Source organism: Entelurus aequoreus, linkage group LG09, assembly GCF_033978785.1.
Source record: "Entelurus aequoreus isolate RoL-2023_Sb linkage group LG09, RoL_Eaeq_v1.1, whole genome shotgun sequence".
In the NCBI taxonomy this organism is placed as follows: domain Eukaryota; kingdom Metazoa; phylum Chordata; class Actinopteri; order Syngnathiformes; family Syngnathidae; genus Entelurus; species Entelurus aequoreus.
In genome coordinates this window covers 35,116,221-35,138,205 of record NC_084739.1, presented here as the reverse complement: position 1 = coordinate 35,138,205, position 21,985 = coordinate 35,116,221, and the positions used below count along the sequence as shown (strand labels likewise).

At 41.7% G+C, this 21,985-nt stretch overlaps 1 protein-coding gene across 1 annotated transcript in view; it reads right to left on the bottom strand.

The window, feature by feature from the left end:
- The window catches only part of LOC133656977 (cadherin-23-like), a 395,393-nt gene that overhangs the window by 258,934 nt on the left and 114,474 nt on the right, over positions 1–21,985 (bottom strand). The gene's annotated exons all lie outside the window — the stretch shown is intronic.

Genomic DNA, 21,985 nt, shown 5'->3' with positions numbered 1-21,985 from the left:
GAGCAACACACAACAGAGCCAGACTTTGTGGTCTCCTGTAACTGTTAATGGCTCAATGGAAGGCTACATTGACCAACACCCACATGAACCACATGCATACAACACACGCTCAAAAAAGCTGGAGGGACACGCATATCCACTTTTTCCTGATAAAAGCGGCAGATTTCAATATAAGCCTTTTGCTGTGGCAGGCATGCAAGCCATTGTTGACAAACTTCCACCTGTGTCTGAAGGTGGGAGTCTTTGGCTCAACACATTAGACAAGCTAGCAGTAGGATACACTCTCTCCGTAGCAGACTTTAGAAGGATTTTGTATCGTTGTGTTTCCACACAAGATGGCAAAAATACAGAACAACAAGCAGGATTAATGGCTGAATCTTCGACCTCACCGATAACACCATACGTTACAAACATAGCTACTGCTATGCGCAGTCTCTTTCCTCAAGATGAGGATGATAAGGCTAATGACAGAGCAGCAAGGAAGCAACTCCTTAATTTACAGATCGCTGAAGATAAAAGGTCAAAAGAACTAATTAGTAAAAAATCAGCTAGGGTATATTCAGCACTGGGTGACCTTGCTTCTGAGTTCCAACAGGTGGAGGAAAGAATCCTCAACAGACGTGCGACCAGACGGTTGGACTCGGGTGGTGGACAACACGGTGCTTCAAAGCCAGTCCGGGGTGGAAACTGTTTCGGCTGTGACCAGCCTGGTCACTGGAGTCGTGAATGTCCGAACATTTTCGAACAGGAAAGGTTCCGTAGTGCCAACAAACGAACACAAAAGCGTGGCAAAGGACGCCCACCGCAGGAGCCCCAGCAGGAGATACAGACTGGCCCCCTGCTGGACATGAGTGTCAACGGACAATGTTATCAGTTCGTGATTGACACTGGCGCCACCCATTCGATTCTGAATGCAGAGGTACCAAAGAAACTGTGTGCTTCCTCTTTAAAGGTCGAAGGCTTCGCTGGGGTCACAAGAAGGTTACCTGTCACCAAACCACCGGTTCAGATTGCGGGACACACACTAAAGCACCCCTTCGTGATTGACCTGCACACACCCTGCCAGATTGGTAATGACCTCCTTTACAGACTGTACCCTGACATTCAATATCGCACAGAAGGAACCTTCCTGGTGTTACCTGACGGCTCAACCACCAAGCTGCGACACCACTACCAAGGCTCTTCCATGAGCTCATACCACAGCCTGAAACAACAGGAATGGCTGACATCCAGCTGCTCTAACAGTGAAAACCCTGACTGACTGAGATGCTTCCGTGTGTTCTGCCACCCGACTCGCCATATGTTATGATCACCAGTTAGACACTCATACCAGGAGACCTTTGACTCCTTTGTATATTTATATATGTTGGAACTCAAGGTGTGGTTGCTCATGTTGACCTATCTTTGAAACAACTAGCATGGTATAAGATGGACACAATTGTGTCCCACATTGTTCACTTGCTCTCTGTCTCGCCTACAAAACCAAAGAACTTAGGTGCAATGATAAGACACGGCGTAGCTGCCAAACATTACACATTTAAGCATATCAAATAATTATAGTTGCTCATTACATACACAAAGTTGCCATGGCAGAAGTCTGATAGAAAGTATTCAGTAACAAACGTGTCCGCATCATTCGACTTTCTACAACATGAGCTTGACTTAATCAATTATTGGGGCCACCAGGTGTGGTACAATTTCAAAATACTATTGATAACGCATCCGCCATACGGGTAGTATTTTTCTAGTATTTGTGACAATATAAAATATAAGCATATTTAGTGGAGTTTGAGTTATTTGTGATATTGCTAAGGGGTCCCCTACCCTAACAACACCCCCCAGTGGACCACAGAGGCTAAAGAGACTATCATTGACCTCAAACATGACTTGTCCTCCGCTACTTGGCTATTAGTTGACCTTTTTCTTAGATGTTTCTGAAAGTGATAGTATTACTAACACAGTCCTTTTTTCAGAAACAGAAGGGGGTGAGTGAGGGTAGATACAGACTCCTTGGAACAAAATCGACAATCATCCGACTCTGACACATTCCATAGTTTTAACGTTTTTCCCGTGGGTAAGAAGTTATAACTAATTTCAATTTGAAAATAACGATTTTACACATCGATAGTACTTTAGTAGATCAAATTTAGAATATGGAGGAGGTGAGGGTGAACCATGTATAGTCTTTGATTTCACTGATATGATCAATACGGTACAAGGGAAAAGGTACGTACTGACTTGTGTTGACAATTACAGTGGTTGGCCGGAAGCAACAACAGCCTCAAAAGAGGATGCAACCAGTAATTAAATGATTTGTGAATGACCTAGTACCCCGACATGGTTTCCCCAAAAAGATTAGGTCAGACAACGCCAACCATTTAAAAAAAAAAAAAACTCGCTTAGCCTTGGTCGAAAAGGCTTTCGGACTAGAACACAGGTTTGGGGTACCATCCTGAGTCCCAAGGTAAGGTTGAAAGGATGGACCAGAACATTAAAAACTAATTGGCTAAAATCTGTGCACAGACCAAATTTAATTGGATTGACATGTTGCAATTAGCGTTAATGATCATTCGAAGGTCCGTGAATAAAAATGTTTTACCGCCCTTTGAGTTTTTCACCCTATGAGCTGCATACAGGTCAGCCATTCACAGGACCAGCAGCCCCCCATGGAAGGAGGACTCAGCGTAAAACCAAAATGGTATTTTACACAAAAAATGCAGAATTTGTGTGCCAGTTCTTCTGTACAGATACGAGGATGACAGCCCGCCACTCCAGATTCCCTTCCGCCCGCTGAGAGGGTCAAGATCTAGGTCATCAAACGCAAGTGGACGGAGCCCAGGTGGACTGGTCCCTTCAAGGTCGTGGAACGGACGTCTCACGCCCTTCGACTAGCTGGAAAAGGGGACACCTGGTACCACCTCTCCCTCTACACTCCTGCTGAAGAACCTGACAGATTACCAGCGGATGTCATTGCTGACATCGCCACTACATCTGCCCCACTCGACCCCCCAGCAGCGCCTTTTGAGCCTGAGGCATCTGAAGAAGAACGGGAGCAGAAAACGACTCATTTTTAGTGTGTGTGTTAACGAAGTAACACACATAAGGGGTGATTGTGCTAGTAAACTCTCCCCCTCTAGGTCATAGAAGAGCGAGGCTTTAATTACACACACATAATCCTACAGCCCAGAAGACGACGCTGAGAGAGAGATTTTCTACCTATATTACTCTTTTTAACTTCTATATTGTATATCCTTATTTGAGACCAGCCTTTATACTCGAAGTTATCCAATTTCTCTTGCTTGTTTTCAGCATAACTACATGTGTCGTTACATTAAGTGAAAAGTTTGATGTTTATCCCCGTTTTGTTACCTAAATTACTCTGATATTGATAGACGAAAGGCAGGATGTTACACCCGGTAGTGTTCCCTGACGGACTGGTGCTTGGGCGTGTTCTACTGTCTTTGTGTCTCAGTTCTTTCTTCCTGACGACAGTGACTGACAAGTGTCTAAGAACATACAGTGGACTTTAAATAGACTGGGTCAAAGGGGATAGCAAGACTTATTTTTTGACCTGTGCAGTGTGATTAAACGGGGGACACAATAGCTATTACCGTGGTAATAACCTCTATATTTGTTACGACTCAACCCTGAACCATTGGTGTCGGATGCAGACAACATACTATGGTAAGTGGTGCCCATCGTCCCTTTTATGTTGTTTTGGGGGTTGACCTGACTGATACAGACTCTAAAGGAATTATTAAAATTAATGTCCTTGAGAGGGTGTTAACTACCTCTACACCCTCTGTAGCACCTAAAGTACCACCCCACCTTGGTGGTGTTTCAAAGGCTCTCACATATGTGCGTGCTAATGACATCACCACCGAAGGCCTGGTAACTTTGACCTTTGACCTTAGGAGCGGGTGCAGACAACCTGTGGCTCAGGTGGATGCCAAAACCTGGGTGACTGTGTTGCTTCTTCCGCTGGACGTCCCTTTTCCCACACTTACCCCGCCCCTTTTAAGTTGACTGACATGTGTACCCTTCTGTTGACAATGCCACCCGACTTCTTCCCTTTGTGGCCCAAAAGCTGAATTACACGCGTTTTCAAATTACAGGACCCTCTCCGTCCCCCAACAAATTGGGTGACATCAACCGTTACTGGTGCACCACACTGATAGATGGCTCTAGGATAGGCCCTTAGGCACGAGCTGACTTATTCTGGTGTTGTGGGAAGCACAGATTGTACATTAGAATATGGTTAGACTGGTGACCCCACTCACCAAATTAACACCCCTTGGAACTCCTGTTTCAGCGGCCTCTCTAACTCCCCGCCGCCGTTGAGACTAACCAACCTGACTCGTGACGCCGTTGAGGGACTTGCTGAACAACTTGCCCCGACCTCCCTCAGGGCCGTTCGGATCCGCATAGCCCTTGACCGCATCCTAGCCAAGGAAGAAGGTGTGTGTGCAATGATTGGTGACCAATGCTGTACCTTCATTCCTAACAACACTGCCCCCGATGGCTCGGTCCAGAGCACCTTAGAAGGCCTCAGAGCCTAAGAACTTACTGAAGTTTCCGGTGTCTCTGACCCCTTTAAAGATTGGCTTCATAACACCTTTGGCAGGTGGTCTGACTTAATTAAGTCGGCCCTGGTCTCCATTGGAGTTTTCTTGGCCGTCATAACCTCATGCGGATGCTTTATTGCCCCTTGTGCCAGGTCTCTATGCACCCGCATCATTGTTAGAGCTGTCAAAGGTCAACCCCACCCTGGTTCTGGGCTTGCTATGTCACTGAAGGGGGTCAAGCATAGTGGTGACTTTCAGGGACCGTTAGTTTCCTTCCCTGACAATGACGACATTGACGTTGACTCCCTCCTTCTCTCTCCCATGTAACTATGGTTTGATTGTTTATCGATAGCTTGCTCGAAAACCAAAACAGCACCTACTTTAATGTAGGGCGTGCTTTAGAGGTGTTGCTCTCGTAGGAGAGATCTTTTGGATAAGATCTGAAGGGGGATTGTGGATAATGCATATGTTTAAGAGCTATTTCTTTATTCATAATCATGTTTGAATCAGCTCATATTTTTCCATGTATACTCTGTATACTAGTTTCTCTTTGTCTTCAGATTGCCTGTTTAGACAGGGTCGTAAACCATCAGGAATGTGAACACAACCCCCAAGTCTCTCTTCTTATCAGTGTTGAGAGGAGGGGGGGGGGGGGGGGGGATGGGGGCTTTCTTTGTGTGAAAAGAGTTGCTTTTTCCTTTGGAATGCCAGATCAACTTGGGCTACGCATTTGTATGTGTTGTTCGAGGCTGGTCTCTATTCTCAAATATTTGACAATAAATTACAAAATACCTATACTGTGCTTGGTGGTACCTTTGAGTCAGTTTATATGTCATCTAAGGAACTTGGGACTGATCAGCGTTTTACATCCCACTTGGAGGAACATCTGGTCAAACGCAACAGAAGGTATTTATTTAATAGGATATGCTTTATTGTGGTTGTAGTTTGTTCTGATGTTTGACTTCACTTCATCATATTAAAATACCTTTGAAATACAGTGAAAACTCGCCTTAACAGGGCCCTACTTTTTTAATTATTTGAGATATGAGCTAATATTTTCCTTTAAGTTGGAAGCAAAACTTTAAATTATGAGCTCCAGATATATTTACCTGGCATAGCGAATACCACAGTGAACCCCATAAAATCCACTAAACATTGATGTCTCACTTGCAGGCAATAGCTAATTACTAGATAGGCACATCTTTACCAACAATGGGTTGGAAGTATGTGAGTATAAAGGACAGTGCTGAGACAAAGAGGCAATGAAATTCATTGAAATAAATAAGTAAATCATCAAAAAACATGACTTGGGACTGCTGCAATATGCACCATACTGAAGCAGAAGAAGTTGAATAGGGCTATAATAAAGTAACACCAGCAAGTCTGCTTTCCAAAGTATTGTACTTTAGTTTAACATTACTTTAACTACTGCAGTTGTTTGCAGTGCATTGTACTGTATTGATTTTGATTTTATGTTTGTACACATTGGTTTGCAATACGAGTTTTTCAAGATACAGGTTGCGCCACAGAACAAATTAATTTCCTGAGGTATCACTGTAAAGTATACAGAATACCTTACAATGAAATATTGTTTGCTTTATCTCCTGCCTTTATTTCAAGAGGTCATTTTCAAAACAGAATTAAATGCAAATTAGAGTCAAGCTGATTATCATATAAATCCACTTAGCCTGGGAGGCAAGACAACCTGGTGTTATGTACTTATTTATTTAGCAATTTTTCAAATGTACCCATAAAAGCCACAGCCATTTCACATCTTATCCTAAAGACATAATGTGGCATGAGGGGCTATCTGAAGAGGACCATTTATTTATTAACTTGCAATCTCGGCTGATCTATTTCATTAGCATCAACAGCTACTGTACTTTTTTCAGATTCCTTGAGTTTTACTGTCCACACCAAATACAATATATTTCGCAAATAGTATGCAAATACAGACACATTTGGACCAAAATCAGGTTGTCAGATTAAAATTCATAACTGTTCTATGTTGACATTTTACTTTAATATAACATTAATCAGACAAGTCCAGCACTAAAGCTGATAATTAGAAATGGTCACACACCCCGCTGCACTGAAATTCAAGTCCTCATTCTGCAAATCAGAATGTTTACATAAGTCATCAATTTATTCACGTTTTTTTTTATAATCATTACTAAACACAGTAGCTGTACTACATGCCGGCGCGCTTCTGTGTGAGAAAGCACACCATAGGCTTTTGACTTTATGGATTATTTTCAGTCATTGTGTTTATTTTTTATTATGGACTTTACCAATTACAAAAAACTGGTGGGAAGGTTGACTGCATGTCTAGGTAGTGTGTTGTGCATGAGCAAGTGTATCGTGGTCGTTTCTATTTATCCTGTTGTGGTTATTGCTAGTAGTCATTGATGAGTGGTGGGTGATTGATGGCATAGGTACAGTAAATTGGGTGCTCGTGCGTATGCTTGGGCGTGAGTGAGGAAGTTCAGTTCAGTTTCAGTTTATTTCGAACATGCATACAATACAATGTGATTCATCACACATTTCCAGTTGTTTCATTACAGCACGTCCGAAAAGGAGTAGAAAGAAGCTGACCTTATTTAATCCTACCCCTTTTCATACCATAGCAATTTTATCCTATTTCCTTGTTCTCTGTAAATTAACAGTGAACAAATAAATTATAAATAAATAATATACAATAGTAAGTAAACAAATATTAAAGACATAAATAATCTTTGTCTCAATAAAAAAATACAATAAAAAAAAGGGTTCTAGATGTTCATCATATTTCTTGTTCTGTGTACTTTGTGAACACTTGTAGTTTGAACAGTCTCTTAAAGTGAATCATATTGGTGCTTTGTTTGATTTATTTGCTTAATCCATTACATAATTTAATTCAACATACTGATATGCTAAAGGTTTTAAGTGTTGTATGAGCATACAAATGTTTTAAATTAGGTTTTCCTCTAAGGTTATATTTCTCCTCTTTTGTTGAGAAGAATTGTTGTACATTCTTGGGTAGCAGGTTAGTTTGCTTTGTACATCATTTTAGCTGTTTGCAAATGCACCAAATCGTTGAATTTCAATATTTGTGATTTAATAAATAAAGGGTTTGTATGTTCTCTATATCCAACATTATGTATTATTCTAATTGATCTTTTTTGTAACACAGTTAGTGAATGAAGCGCACATTTGTAGTTGTTCCCCCATATTTCTGCACAATAACTCAGATATGGTAACACTAGTGAGCAGTAAAGAATATGAAGTGATTTTTGTTCCAGAACATGTTTTGCTTTGTTCATTATTGACGTGTTTCCTGCTACTTTATGTTGTATATTTTTTTACATGAGGTTTCCAATTCAGTGCTGCATGAATTGGGAGATGAACATTAGGATTTGTTAAATTTTAAAAAATATATATTTTTTCTCCTATATCTAAAATGACATATTACTTATTTGAATTGTGCTTTCCATCGGCATAGCCGTTTGGATTTAAGAACCACTGCTGTAAAAAACCTGAGCCATCATACGCTCTGCTCCGTGATTCTGCTCCTGTTATAAGCAGACTACATAACTTTCTCCAGGCAGCAACCATATGGGATTCTTTGCACAATGAACTTTTTTCAAACGATGCTCTTCTCTTTTACCCCACTCTACCGGTCTCTCCTCTCACCTTGAATCACAGTGTGAACTTCTTTTCAAGTCTTTTGTATTTTTTTAGTCCACTGTGACCTCTGGACCTGTGAATCTCCCTGTTCTACTACCTGCTCCTATAGGTACAGTACACCGCACCCAATATCAATGTCTCTTTCCATCTGTAGTGTGGGTTCTGTCAGGGCAGAGCGTGACTCTATTCCCATGCAGCTTAATGCCTGAGGTGTTTCTCTGCAGAAGAAAGAAACGCCAAGTCATCAATGCATAATTAGCTCATACTAGTGATTTCTTATTGACTAAAGGGGAAGCAAAACTTCCCAGATAAATCTAATTCAAAAATTGGTAAAATATGCATTGTTAAATGTGTAGTGTACATTTAAAACTGCATTAAAAGTGCACTATAATGTGCTCAAATTTGTGAATATGATGAGTATGTTTCTGCTGTTGAGTCAGTTGTTCTCTGACGCGATCTGTCTTCCCTGAGCAACAGCATGTATGCTGGCTGTGTAAATTCCTAAGGTAAATCCCCATTGAAACTCTAGTTTCAACGCATGGAAGCTCACAGTGAGAAGGTAAGAGCCTGATTGGATGAACGGGCAAAAAATGTCACTTCCAGGGGAGTTCAGCTCCTCTGGGGGTCCATGCTTTATCTAGTGTTTCTTAACCGCAGGGCCGGGACCCACAGTTGGGCTGCGAGTGCTTCTAGACGGCTGCCAAAAAATATCAGTTTTTTCAGGCGCCGTCCGTATGGGCTGCAGCACTACTCAGTTGTAATACATATCGTATGGATAGCAAGATGTTGAGCCTACGAGAGATTTATTCAACTAGTTTATTAATACTGTTAAGGATATGTTCTTGATAGTATAACGAATAGCCCCAAATACGCTACAATGTGGTCATCCGTGTCGAATACAGCATTAGCTTCTGCAAAAAAACAACTACCCAGCAGGCACAAGACATTGATACAACGTTGATTATACATACATGTCCTCTAAACCTAAGTTTGAAAGAACGTTGCAAATTAGTTGTATTTGCAAATTGAGACAACGTTGATGTCCAACGTTGGAGCCACGTAGTTGATTGGGAAATTACCAAATTTCAAAGGCCAAATCAATGTCACAACCTGACATTGAATAAATGTTGTCAAAAAGCATGTTGTTTCAATGTTATGTTTGAGGACATAATTCCACAAGTTCTCAACTGTCTTGTGCCTACTGGGTAAGCTTTTAGTGTCTGTTAAAAAAATTGACAACAACAATTTGGTAAATTGGACTAACAATCACAATATTTATTACTAAACTTAACATGAAGTTAGTTTATTTGCAAAACCTAGTCTTTGTAGTTATATTTGGCATAGCAATCTGAAAACAACACAAACTAATGTGATCTATTGTCCTTTCTTGATGTTTAATTCTGCACTCACACACTACTAATATAGTAGAGAATAAACTCGATTGCATCGCAGAAAATTTCTTAAACAAATCAAAAGTTCAAACAAACATTTTACAAAGTGATTGCTGCAGACACAAGCATGTTCTGATTGTATTACACACAAGGATGAAAGTGATATTTTTAAGAGCCATTTCCATTGACACACTTTCGTTTTTTCTTTGACTTTATTATCTTTGTGAACAACTTATTTTGGAACTTTATAAAAGCTCTTTCCTATCATTGAACGGTAGTAGCAACCAGGAACAGAACAGCAAAACGGCATTTTCTGCTCAAACTCTACACTCACTCTCGCTTGTTTTAATGCTACGCTCAAGCTGCTCCACCATCTAGTGAATTAAGCCACGAGGAAGAAAAGCGGAGGTAAATTTTTACGCAACCCTGCAAAAGACATGCCATTGTCTTATTGTGGCAACCCCTAATAAAAAATATCTGGTTGACAACTATTTATTTTTGTTCCATCCATCCATCCATCTTCTTCCGCTTATCCGAGGTCGGGTCGCGGGGGCAGTAGCCTAAGCAGGGAAGCCCAGACTTCCCTCTCCCCAGCCACTTTGTCCAGCTCTTCCCAGGGGATCCCGAGGCGTTCCCAGGCCAGCCGGGAGACATAGTCTTCCCAACGTGTCCTGGGTCTTCCCCGTGGCCTCCTACCGGTCGGACGTGCCCTACACACCTCCCTAGGGAGGCGTTCGGGTGGCATCCTGACCAGATGCCCGAACCACCTCATCTGGCTCCTCTCGATGTGGAGGAGCAGCGGCTTTACTTTGAGCTCCCCCCGGATGGCAGAGCTTCTCACCCTATATCTAAGGGAGAGCCCCGCCACCCGGCGGAGGAAACTAATTTCGGCCGCTTGTACTCGTGTTCTTGTCCTTTCGGTCATAACTCAAAGCTCATGACCATAGGTGAGGATGGGAACGTAGATCGACCGGTAAATTGAGAGCTTTGCCTTCCGGCTCAGCTTCTTCTTCACCACAACGGATCGATACAGCGTCCGCATTACTGAAAATTCCGCACTGATGCGCCTGTCGATCTCACGATCCACTCTTCCCTCACTCATGAACAAGACTCCGAGGTACTTGAACTCCTTCACTTGGGGCACGGTCTCCTCCGCAACCCGGAGATGGCACTCCACCCTTTTCCGGGCGAGAACCATGGACTCGGACTTGGAGGTGCTGATTCTCAACCCAGTCGCTTCACACTCAGCTGCGAACCGAACCAGTGAGAGCTGAAGATCCTGGCCAGATGAAGCCATCAGGACCACATCATCTGCAAAAAGCAGAGACCTAATCCTGCAGCCACCAAACCGGATCCCCTCAACGCCCTGACTGCGCCTGTCCATAAAAGTTATGAACAGAATCGGTGACAAAGGGCAGCCTTGGCGGAGTCCAACCCTCACAGGAAACGTGTCCGACTTACTGCCGGCAATGCGGATCAAGCTCTGACACTGATCATACAGGGAGCGGATCGCCACAATCAGACAGTCTGATACCCCATACTCTCTAAGTACTCCCCACAGGACTTCCCGAGGGACACGGTCGAATGCCTTCTCCAAGTCCACAAAGCACATGTAGACTGGTTGGGCAAACTCCCATGCACCCTCAAGGACCCTGCAGAGAGTATAAAGCTGGTCCACAGTTCCACGACCAGGACGAAAACCACACAGTTCCTCCTGAATCCGAGGTTCGACTATCCGGCGTAGCCTCCTCTCCAGTACACCTGAATAGACCTTACCGGGAAGGCTGCGGAGTGTGATCCCATGATAGTTAGAACACAAGTTAGGTGTTTTGCACTAAAAATACATTATTAATTAATACAACAATGTTTTAACATGTATTCATATTACTTCAAAGCATGCATCTCATCAAATTCAGGTTATAGCCGAATCATATGAAAATAGTTTTACTCAAAGGAAAAAGGTAACAACAACAACAATCATGACACCAGTAGTAGTGAAGACAATCGCGTTGGCCCGTCCTACAAACAACGTGTCCCTTTATGTATTTGTCAGGAAGTTTGAAACCCTAAACATGTGTTCTCATTTTCATACCCCCCGCCTCACTCCAATGCCCTCCACACCCCGATTGGATGATTACACATTACTATTCTGCTTTAGTGTCACCCTCTACTACACAAGTAGAACAGAAGTGAACCGATTTAGAACAAGCAACACTTAAAGTGAGAGGCGAGCTGACAAAGTGAAATGCACAGACAAAACAACATGTGCAGATAAACCGTGACAATGCCATTTGCAATCACTCCATGTAGCTCTGCAGCAGAAAAAAGACAGAGGAAAGAGAGATATAAGTATGAAAGAAAACTACTGCATTTCCATCAATGTTTGACATGGTTACAAAAAAAACTTGCATTATCCCTCTAAAAAGCAAAGGCCGATGGCATAGCAGTAAAAAACACTGTCAACACTAATGACACTAAAGAAGAATAGCAATGTGTGTAATCATCCCATTTACAAAGTGATGAAAACTCACATAATCATAGTCCCATAGTTCTCCCTTTATCTTTTATTTATTTCGATTAGTAGGGTGGGATATTGTCACTTCGAATTAGCCTGACGTGATATTACAATTACAAACCACCTCACAACAAAGAACATTGTGAAGCTTGCCCAAATCTTTACTTGTCATAATATTATGTAACTGTATTTGCATTCTTACATTGGTTGCTATTTTCTGCCTGTTCACCTTGCTTTATTTCTCTATGAGCCAGGTCCGACAAGGTCTGAGATAGAAAAAATGGGAGCAAAGCGGTCGTACACATACATACCTTAGTTAAAGCTTCCTCGCAGTAACATTTTTTAAGCAACCATTGGCTGGCTTATGTTACCATTAGTGGTTTAACACAGTGTTTTTCAACTACAACAGTTTGAGATACAGTCTGGTGTGCCGTGGGAGATTATCTAGTTTCACCTATTTGGGTTAAAAAGATTTTTTGCAAACCAGTAATTATAGTCTGCAAATTATGTGACACGTAAAATATGTTGAGTGTCGGTGCTGTCTAGAGCTCTGCAGAGTAACCGTGTAATACTCTTCCATATCAGTAGGTGACAGCCGGTAGTTAAATGCTTTGTAGATGTCGTAAACAGCGGGAGGCAGTGTTCAGGTAAAAAAAGGTCTTATGCTTAAACCAAAAAAAAAAAAGGTGAGTGCCCCTAAGAAAAGGTATTGAAGCTTAGGGAAGGATATGCAGAAATAAATTAATACTGAACTGGCTACAAAGTAAACAAAAACAGAATGCTGGACGACAGCAAAGACTTACTGTGGAGCAAAGATGGCGTCCACAAAGTACATCCAAACATGACATGACAATCAACAATGTCCACACAAAGAAGGATAAAAACAACTGAAATATCCTTGATCGCTAAAACAAAGTAGATGCGGGAAATATCGCTCAAAGGAAGACATGAAACTGCTAGAGGAAGATACCAAAAAAAGAAAAAAAGCCACCAAAATATGAGCGCAAGACAAGAACTAAAACACTACACACAGAAAAACAGCAAAAAACTCAAAATAAGTCACAGCATGATGTGACAGGTCGTGACAGTACATCTACTTTGAGACAAGAGCTATATTGATGCATGGTTGGTTATGGTTTGAAGTCATATCCAACAATTGCGACAACGACTTTTTACTGTCAACTGAGTTTCGTTTTTTAATGATTTCTGCTGGTGGTGTGCCTTCGGATTTTTTCAATGCAAAAAATGTGCCTTGGTTAAAAAAAGGTTGAAAAACACTGGTTTAATAGAACATGTTTAATAGACAAATGTCTATATTTTTCACATTTACAGAGTTTATATAATAAAAAAATTATACCGGCTGGAATGAAATGATTGGTGTATACGGTGGTCACTCACCCAGTCTCGTCAACACGTACGCACAGGGAGCGTGTGCTCACATACAAAAGCAGTCCAAGAGAAGCAACAAACAATTTGCAGTCATGTTGTTGTTATGATAGAATATACATTCAATGACAGCTAACACTAGCTATCCTAATTGCTAATATTAGCTAACAACACCTACAGCTAATGCGCTTGCATGTGTTACATAAGCAGGTAATTACGTCATTATACACGAGAAACCGTAAGAGGGCGGGATATCCTGTGTAAAATACATTGGAAAGTTGGCGCCCTGTAGGCATCAGTGTAAATGTTGCAAACAGCTCCTACAGTACGTATGTTGGTGACACGACAAAGTGAGGAATAGAAGACATTAACAAGAAACACTTGGATGAAAGCTAGATGTTGGTGAGGCTATGATATTGTACAGTTTTTACAAATATCGTTCTTTGCCAAAGACATGCACCCGGGGATAGGTTGATTGGTAACATTAAATTGGCCCTAGTGTGTGAATGTGAGTGTGAATGTTGTCTGTCTATCTGTGTTGGCCCTGCGATGAGGTGGCGACTTGTCCAGGTTGTACACCGCCTTCCGGCCGAATGCAGCTGAGATAGGCTCCAGCACCCCCCACGACCCCGAAAAGGACAAGCGGTAGAAAATGGATGGATGGATGGATGATATACAGTGCAGTATGTCAACCATGCAAAATAGTTTGGAAAGAGGTGTCAAATTATTGTGTTAATTGTGACTAATTAATTAGTCAATTGTACAAGTTAAGGGTTTAGTGTGCATTTTTAGGTTCTTTAAAAAAGATTAATTAAATTAAATACAGATTGTAACTAATTTATCTAAAAAAAATAAGAATCGCTTGACAGCATCATCATCTTGAAGAGTAACGCATGCAGTAATTTCACAATTTCACCATTGTTAAAATCATACATTATTTACAACATACACTGAGGAATGTTAAAGTAAGGTAAATAATGATTTGATCCACTGCTGGTTTTGCAACATTGCCATACTTGCCAACCCTCCCTATTTTAGCGGGGGAATCCCGGTATTCAGCGCCTCTCCCGACAACCTCCCGGCAGAGATTTTCTCCCGACAAACTCCCGGTATTCAGCCGGAGCTGGAGGCCACGCCCCCTCCAGCTCAATGCGGACCTGAGACTGAGTGGGGACAGCCTGTTCTCACGCTTGCCTAACGAATTCAAACGAATGGAAACAAGAATTTCAGTTCATCCAGGACAGTTCGAAGGGGAAGGTGTATGTTGCCTGTAAATATGTAGAACAGACTTCTCCATTGAACACGGTGGCCGAAATGACATACTCATCATGAACGGAGAAGTTAGACAGGACAATACTGCCATCTAATGGATAGCCATTGGAACACTGAAATTCAAGTATTTCTTTTATGTAAATAAAATAAATAAATAAATAAATATATATATATATATATATATATATATATATATATATATATATATATATATATATATATATATATATACATATATACATATATATATATATATATATATATATATATATATATATATATATATATATGAAATACTCGAGTTGGTGAATTCTACCTGTAAATAACCACGCCCCCCCACCACGCCCCCACCCCCCACCCCCTACCCCCCACCTCCCGATATTGGAGGTCTCAAGGTTGGCAAGTATGAACATTGCCTACCCACCAACATATGTATAGTCCATACTTTTTTATGTGGATTCACTTTAACGGAAGGAGGCATAATATTAAAACACAAAAGAGCAGGAACATGTTTTTAAACAATGGTTCTTCATTTGTATTTGATTGAGTCTAATACATAGTTGATGCCCTATCAACCGGCAAGGATACTGGTCACCACTGAGTGGCTGTCTGTCCCTGAAGCACACATTTATCTTGTCCCTTCAGCTAAAAAAAAAGATGTCACAAAGACTGCTGTTGGAAAGATTTTTTTAAAAATTGAAGAAATACAAGCTCACTATCAGTTCAAAACAGTGGTGTTCCATGTAAGATCACACCGCGTGGAAAGTAAGGGGCGAGCCCAAACTTACACAGAAGGAGCGTGTTAATGATCTCAAGGGAACAAAGAAGCTTGACCCACAGTCACCAAGAACATCATGAACAAAAATTAACTGAGTTTCTGCACATAATGCTCACCTACTCAAGAAGACACATTTGCAAGCCTGTCTGAAGTTAGTTAATGAACACCTGAATGCCTCAGATAACTCCTGGTAACAATGGATGTGGTCAGCTGAGAACAAAAAATGACTTCCTTGATTTGATGTGTTTTGAGTTGCTGAATCCAGAATATGACCTCAAGAACACATTCTACTCTGCAAAACGTGGAGGTGGAAATGTTCGGATATTGGGCTGTTTCTTTGCTAAGGGTACATGTCGACATCATCTCATTAAAGGCCTACTGAAACCCACTACTACCGACCACGCAGTCTGATAGTTTATATATCAATGATGAAATCTTAACATTGCAACACATGCCAATACGACCGGGTTAACTTATAAAGTGACATTCAAAACTTCCCGGGAAATATCCTGCTGAAACGTCGCGGTATGATGACGTATGCGCGTGACGAAGTCAGAGTAACGGAAGTTATGGTACCCGTAGAATCCTATACAAAAAGCTCTGTTTTCATTTCATAATTCCACAGTATTCTGGACATATTTTGCAATTTGTTTAATGAACAATGAAGGCTGCAAAGAAGACAGTTGTAGGTGGGATCGGTGTATTAGCAGCGGACTACAGCAACACAACCAGGAGGACTTTGTTGGAGTGCTAGCCGCGCTAGCCGCGCTAGCCGCCGACCTCACCTTGACTTCCTACGTCTCCGGGCCGCCAAACGCATCGGGTGAAGTCCTTCGTCCTTCTGCCGATCGCTGGAGCGCAGGTGAGCACGGGTGTTGATGAGTAGATGAGGGCTGGCTGGCGTAGGTGGAGAGCTAATGTTTTTAGCATAGCTCTGTGAGGTCCCGTTGCTAAGATGCTAAGTTAGCTTCAATGGCGTCGTTAGCACAGCATTGTTAACCTTCGCCAGCCTGGAAAGCATTAACCGTGTATTTCCATGTCCACGGTTTAATAGTATTGTTGATTTTCTATCTATCCTTCCAGTTAGGGGTTTATTTTTTTGTTTCTATATGCAGTTAAAGCATGATGCTATCACGTTAGCTCGTAGCTAAAGCATTTCGCCGATGTATTGTCGTGGAGATAAAAGGTACTGAATGTCCATTTCGCGTTCTCGAGTCTCATTTTCAAGAGGATATAGTATCCGAGGTGGTTTAAAATACAAATCCGTGATCCACAATAAAAAAAGGAGAGTGTGGAATCCAATGAGCCAGCTTGTACCTAAGTTACGGTCAGAGCGAAAAAAGATACGTCCATCACTGCCTCTCAAGTCGTTCACTGTAACGTTCCTCATCTACGAATCTTTCATCCTCGCTCAAATTAATGGGGTAATCATCACTTTCTCGGTCCGAATCTCTCTCGCTCCATTGTAAACAATGGGGAATTGTGAGGAATACTAGCTCCTGTGACGTCACGCTACTTCCGGTACAGGCAAGGCTTTTTTTTATCAGCGAGCAAAAGTTGCGAACTTTATCGTCGATTTTCTCTACTAAATCCTTTCAGCAAAAATATGGCAATATCGCAAAATGATCAAGTATGACACATAGAATGGATCTGCTATTCCCGTTTAAATTTAAAAAAATCATTTCAGTAGGCCTTTAAGGGGCCGTGTGCTGTAGAATCTTGGAAGGGAACCTCCGATCTTCAGCCAGAACTCTGAAGATGGGTCTTGAAATGTCCTCCAGCATGGCAGTGTCCAAAAACATACAGCCAAAATAACAAAAGACCAACTAAATAGTTTCAAAGACAGTCTGACAAAATCCCACCCTCTATATGTATTGCTGGTCCATATGGATATGACTTACCGTATTTTCCGCACCATAAGGCGCCCCGTGTTATTAGCCGCACGTTTAATGAACGGAATATTTCAAAACTTTGTTTACCTATTAGCCGCCCCGTGCTATTAGCCGCACCTACACTACGCTAAAGGGAATGTCAACAAAACAGTCGGATAGGTCAGTCAAACTTTAATAATATATTACAAACCAGCGTTCTAACAACTCTGTTCACTCCCAAAATGTAATGTACAAATGTGCAATCACAAAAATAGTAACACTCAAAATAGTGCAGAGCAATAGCAACATCAATAACTCCACGTTGCTCATACGTTAGTGTCACACAACACACAAAATAAACATTTAAAGCTCACTTTCTGAAGTTATTACTCATCCACAAATCCCTCGAAATATTTTTCTTCGGTGTGCTTCACTTGTTTTTTGACACCATCGATGATGTGGACGCGCATGCAGTCATAGATCAACAGGAACGGCGCTGCGTGAAAAAAGTCACCCGGTGTCTTCGCGTAAACGTCTATCAACCACTCGCTCATCTTTTCTTCATCCATCCATCCCTTCGAGATAGCTTTTATGATGACGCCGGCTGGAAAGTTCTCTTTTGGCAAGGTCTTCCTTTTGAATATCACCGTGGGTGGAAGTTTCTGGCCGTTAGCATGGCAAGCTGGAACCACAGTAGGACGACTTCTCATTCCGTGTGGTGCGAATATTCACCGTACGTGTTCCCGTTGTATCCACAGTGCGGTTCACATGAATATCAAAAGTCAGTGGAACCTTGTACGCGTGTCTCTTAGTAGGAGACATTTTGTTGTCTTTACAGAAACACACAAATGAAATGAAACGTAATATCCGCGCGCTTCTTCTTCTACGGGGGCGGGTGCTCACCTTGGCGGTTGCTTACAGTAGAAGAAGAAGCGCTTCCTCTTCTATGGGGCGGTTGCTTACCGTAGAAGAAGAAGCGCTTCCTCTTTTACGGGGAAAAAAGATGGCGGCTGTTTACCGTAGTTGCGAGACCTAAACTTTATGAAAATAAATATGAATATTAATCCATATATAAGGCGCACCGGGTTATTAGCCGCACTGTCTGCTTTTGAGAAAAATTGTGGTTTTTAGGTGTGGCTTATGGTGCGGAAAATACGGTACAAGAAATAAACTTATTTCTACCAGTAAAACTCAACAACCATGAATTTGAATATTCCCACATCCACTGGACAGTGGAGGACTGCAGACGAAATTAGTTATGACAGGGAGCAAAGGAATCTGTTCATTTGTCATGTTGGGCTCATGTCTTTCAGGTTTCATTAAATCGATCAAATAAACCCCTCTTATTTTACAAAAAACAACTGGAAAAACAGGAATAAATACTATAGAACCTTATCTCTTGAATTCCATCAATCGATCCTCTTTCTACCGCTTGTCCCTGTCGGGGTCGCGAGGGTGGCTGGAGCCTATCCCAGCTGCATTCGAGCAGAGGGCGGGGTACACCCTGGACAAGTCACCATCTCATTGCAGGGCCAACACAGATAGACACTCACATTCACACACTAGGGCCAATTTAGTGTTGCCAATCAACCTATCCCCAGGTGCATGTCTTTTGAGGTGGGAGGAAACTGGAGTACCCGGAGGTAACCCACGCAGTCACAGGGAGAACATGCAAACTCCACACAGAACACTGGACCTTCTTATTGTGAGGCACACACACTAACTCCTGTTCCACTGTGCTGCCATCTCTTGAATTGACATCAGCATATAAAGTACATGATATCAGCGTACTGTGCTTCATGAGAGCTCAGTTCAGCCAGCCTCACTGCAAAGATTCACCAGAGTGCCAGTCAGGTTTCCACAACTTTTTGGCATCATTTCACTCTAAGATAATGGAAAGTTGAGCAAGTTGTGGAGGACTGAGCTAGAGTGTCTAGGAAACTCTAATCAAAGTTCAGAACGCTATATAATTACAGACCATTTAAGAGTTAATTAAAAAATAGTTTATTAGGATTAATCCATAAGCATTATTAATCTTGACTGTATTTGTGTTAATGCGATTAACTCATTAAGTGTGTTTGGCAACACATTTCAGACATGTCAAGGGATGTTTTCCTTCATCCAGATCATCTTATTCTGAGGGCATTCGATCGATTGCAACTGGACTCTTCAGTTTGTCTTAGAAGTGGTATCGCCTCTCATCCGAGCTGGCTTCATCAGTTCTAGTTTTTGGATCTGACTAAGCTAAATCTGTGAGTGTGAACTGATGAAGCCTGCTCAGAAAAACTGTCCATTTGCAATCCATTGAATGTCACCATTGCGCAAGGGCACATGGGAAGATAATCCGGTAGTGATAGGCTGCAGAAGCAAACAAGTCAATATGCCATCCATCCATCCCTCTTCTTCCGCCTATCCAAAGATGGTTTGTGGTGGTAAAACTAGAAACCCGACCGGATGCCCAAGCCACCTTATCTGGCTTCTCTCAAGGTAGAGGAGAAGTGGTGTTCCTCACCCTATCTTTAAGGGAGAGTCCAACCAGCCTAAGGAAGAACCTCATACCGTCCGCTTGTACCCGCAGTCTTGTCTTTTTGATGAGTACCCAAAGCTCATGACCATAGGGGAGAATAGGAATGTGGAAAGACTGGTAAATTGAGGGATTTGTCTTTTGGCTCAGCTCTCTCTTCACCATGACAAACCAATGCAAGGTCCACATTAATGTAGACACCGCATTGATCCGCCTATTGACCTCAAGATTTATTCTTCCCTCACCTTTGAACAAGGTACTTGAACTCTTCCACTTGATGCCGGATCTCAGCGGTGCCCCGGAGATGGGACTGCAACCTTTTCCCGGCAAGAACCGTGGACTCAAACTTAAAAGGTGCTGGTTCTCACCCCAGTTGCAATATGGAAGTCAATATGGATGATAGGAAACGGCACAGTATAATAAAGACTCTGCAGGAAGGAGTTTTCTTTTCACCAAACACTTCCAGAATACAATCGTACATTAATAACACAAACAGACTTACATGTCTACATTAATTCAATGTCAGAGGAAGAGCAGTTTAGACCCAGACTAGAGATGCGCCGATAGACAATTATTTCATCCGCAACCGCATCACAAAAGTCGTCATCCACCCGCCATACACCCGAACTAACATTTTATCAAAACCACAACCGCCCGCCACCCGCCACCCACCTGTTGTTATATATCTAATATAGACGCATTAGAGGCAAAGAGATACTAATGTGTGATAATATTATTTATCATTATTATAATATTATTGTCATTTCCATTAAGAAAGTGTTGACTATTATTGTTATTTGTTTTCCCTGGTCTTTAGTATTCCCTTTTTTAGTTTGTCTCGTACCACGTTTGCTGCCGGCGTTGCGATCTTTTTCTTTTTTTCTTCTGCTGTTGTGTTGTGTTGTGGTGTGCTGTGTCACGCCAAATTTCTTCCCCCTACAAAAACCTACCCCCCCCCCCCCCCCCCCCCATTTACTTCCGTGGTCATGTTTCCTCTTAGGTCATTGACAGCGATCGATAGCACTTCGGCTTTGACTGCCCGTCGCTGGAAGGATACTTCGTCTTTGTTAATAGTGCTCTGTGTGTGTGTGTGTGTGTGCGTGTGTGTGTGTGTGTGTGTGTGTGCGTGTGTGTGTGTGTGTGTGTGTGTGTGTGTGTGTTTGCGCGCGCGCATGTGTTATATTTTCTTTTTTTTGTACAGCACTTTGTGTTTGCCACTTTCCTGTGTTTGAAAAGTACTATATAACTAAAGTTTGATTTGATTTGATTTGAATGTGGATAAATGATTAGTGAGACAGACAGTTTTTTTGTTAACATGAATATAGATATGTTATAAATACTTTCAGAATCAGAATCAGAATCAGAATCTTTATTAATGGCCAGGCAAGGAATTGGTGGAATTCACAATCGGTACAGCTTAAGTGCATATACAGTATATCATTTACTTTCTTGATTAAAAAATGAAATACCATTAATGCAGATTAAAAAAATAGATACATTGAACCGTGAGTAATCAAAATTGAGCCACAGCAACCCTGTCATTCATCTGATTAAACATTTTAAGTGTTTGGCAGCAGAATTAAGAATGCATGAATGTGACAGGGTATGATTTGTTAACCCTGTTCTTGAGAATGTGTTAGGAAAATATGAGTGAGGCCTGCATGTTGTTATTCTGGGATGAAGGGAAGGCAATTCCAGCAAGATGGCTGTACCCTTTACCTGCTCACCTTTCATAGCGCTCAATAAAGCATGATTTAATTAATGCTTCTCACCCTTCTTTCAAAGGAATCCTGGAACAGGTTTGAAGAAATTGTGAAGGCTTTAAAGTTCAGTTAGGAGAATCTGGGAATGGCCAGCAGAATAGTGAGAGGGCATAGACACAATCACAGTATTTGTACACATGCTAAAACAATGAAAACTTTGAAATGTAAATGTACACCCCTTCATCTACAAAATTGAAGCGAATAAAAAGATGCACACCGATCATCTTAAAACCTTGTCAGGATTCTCAGTTCTG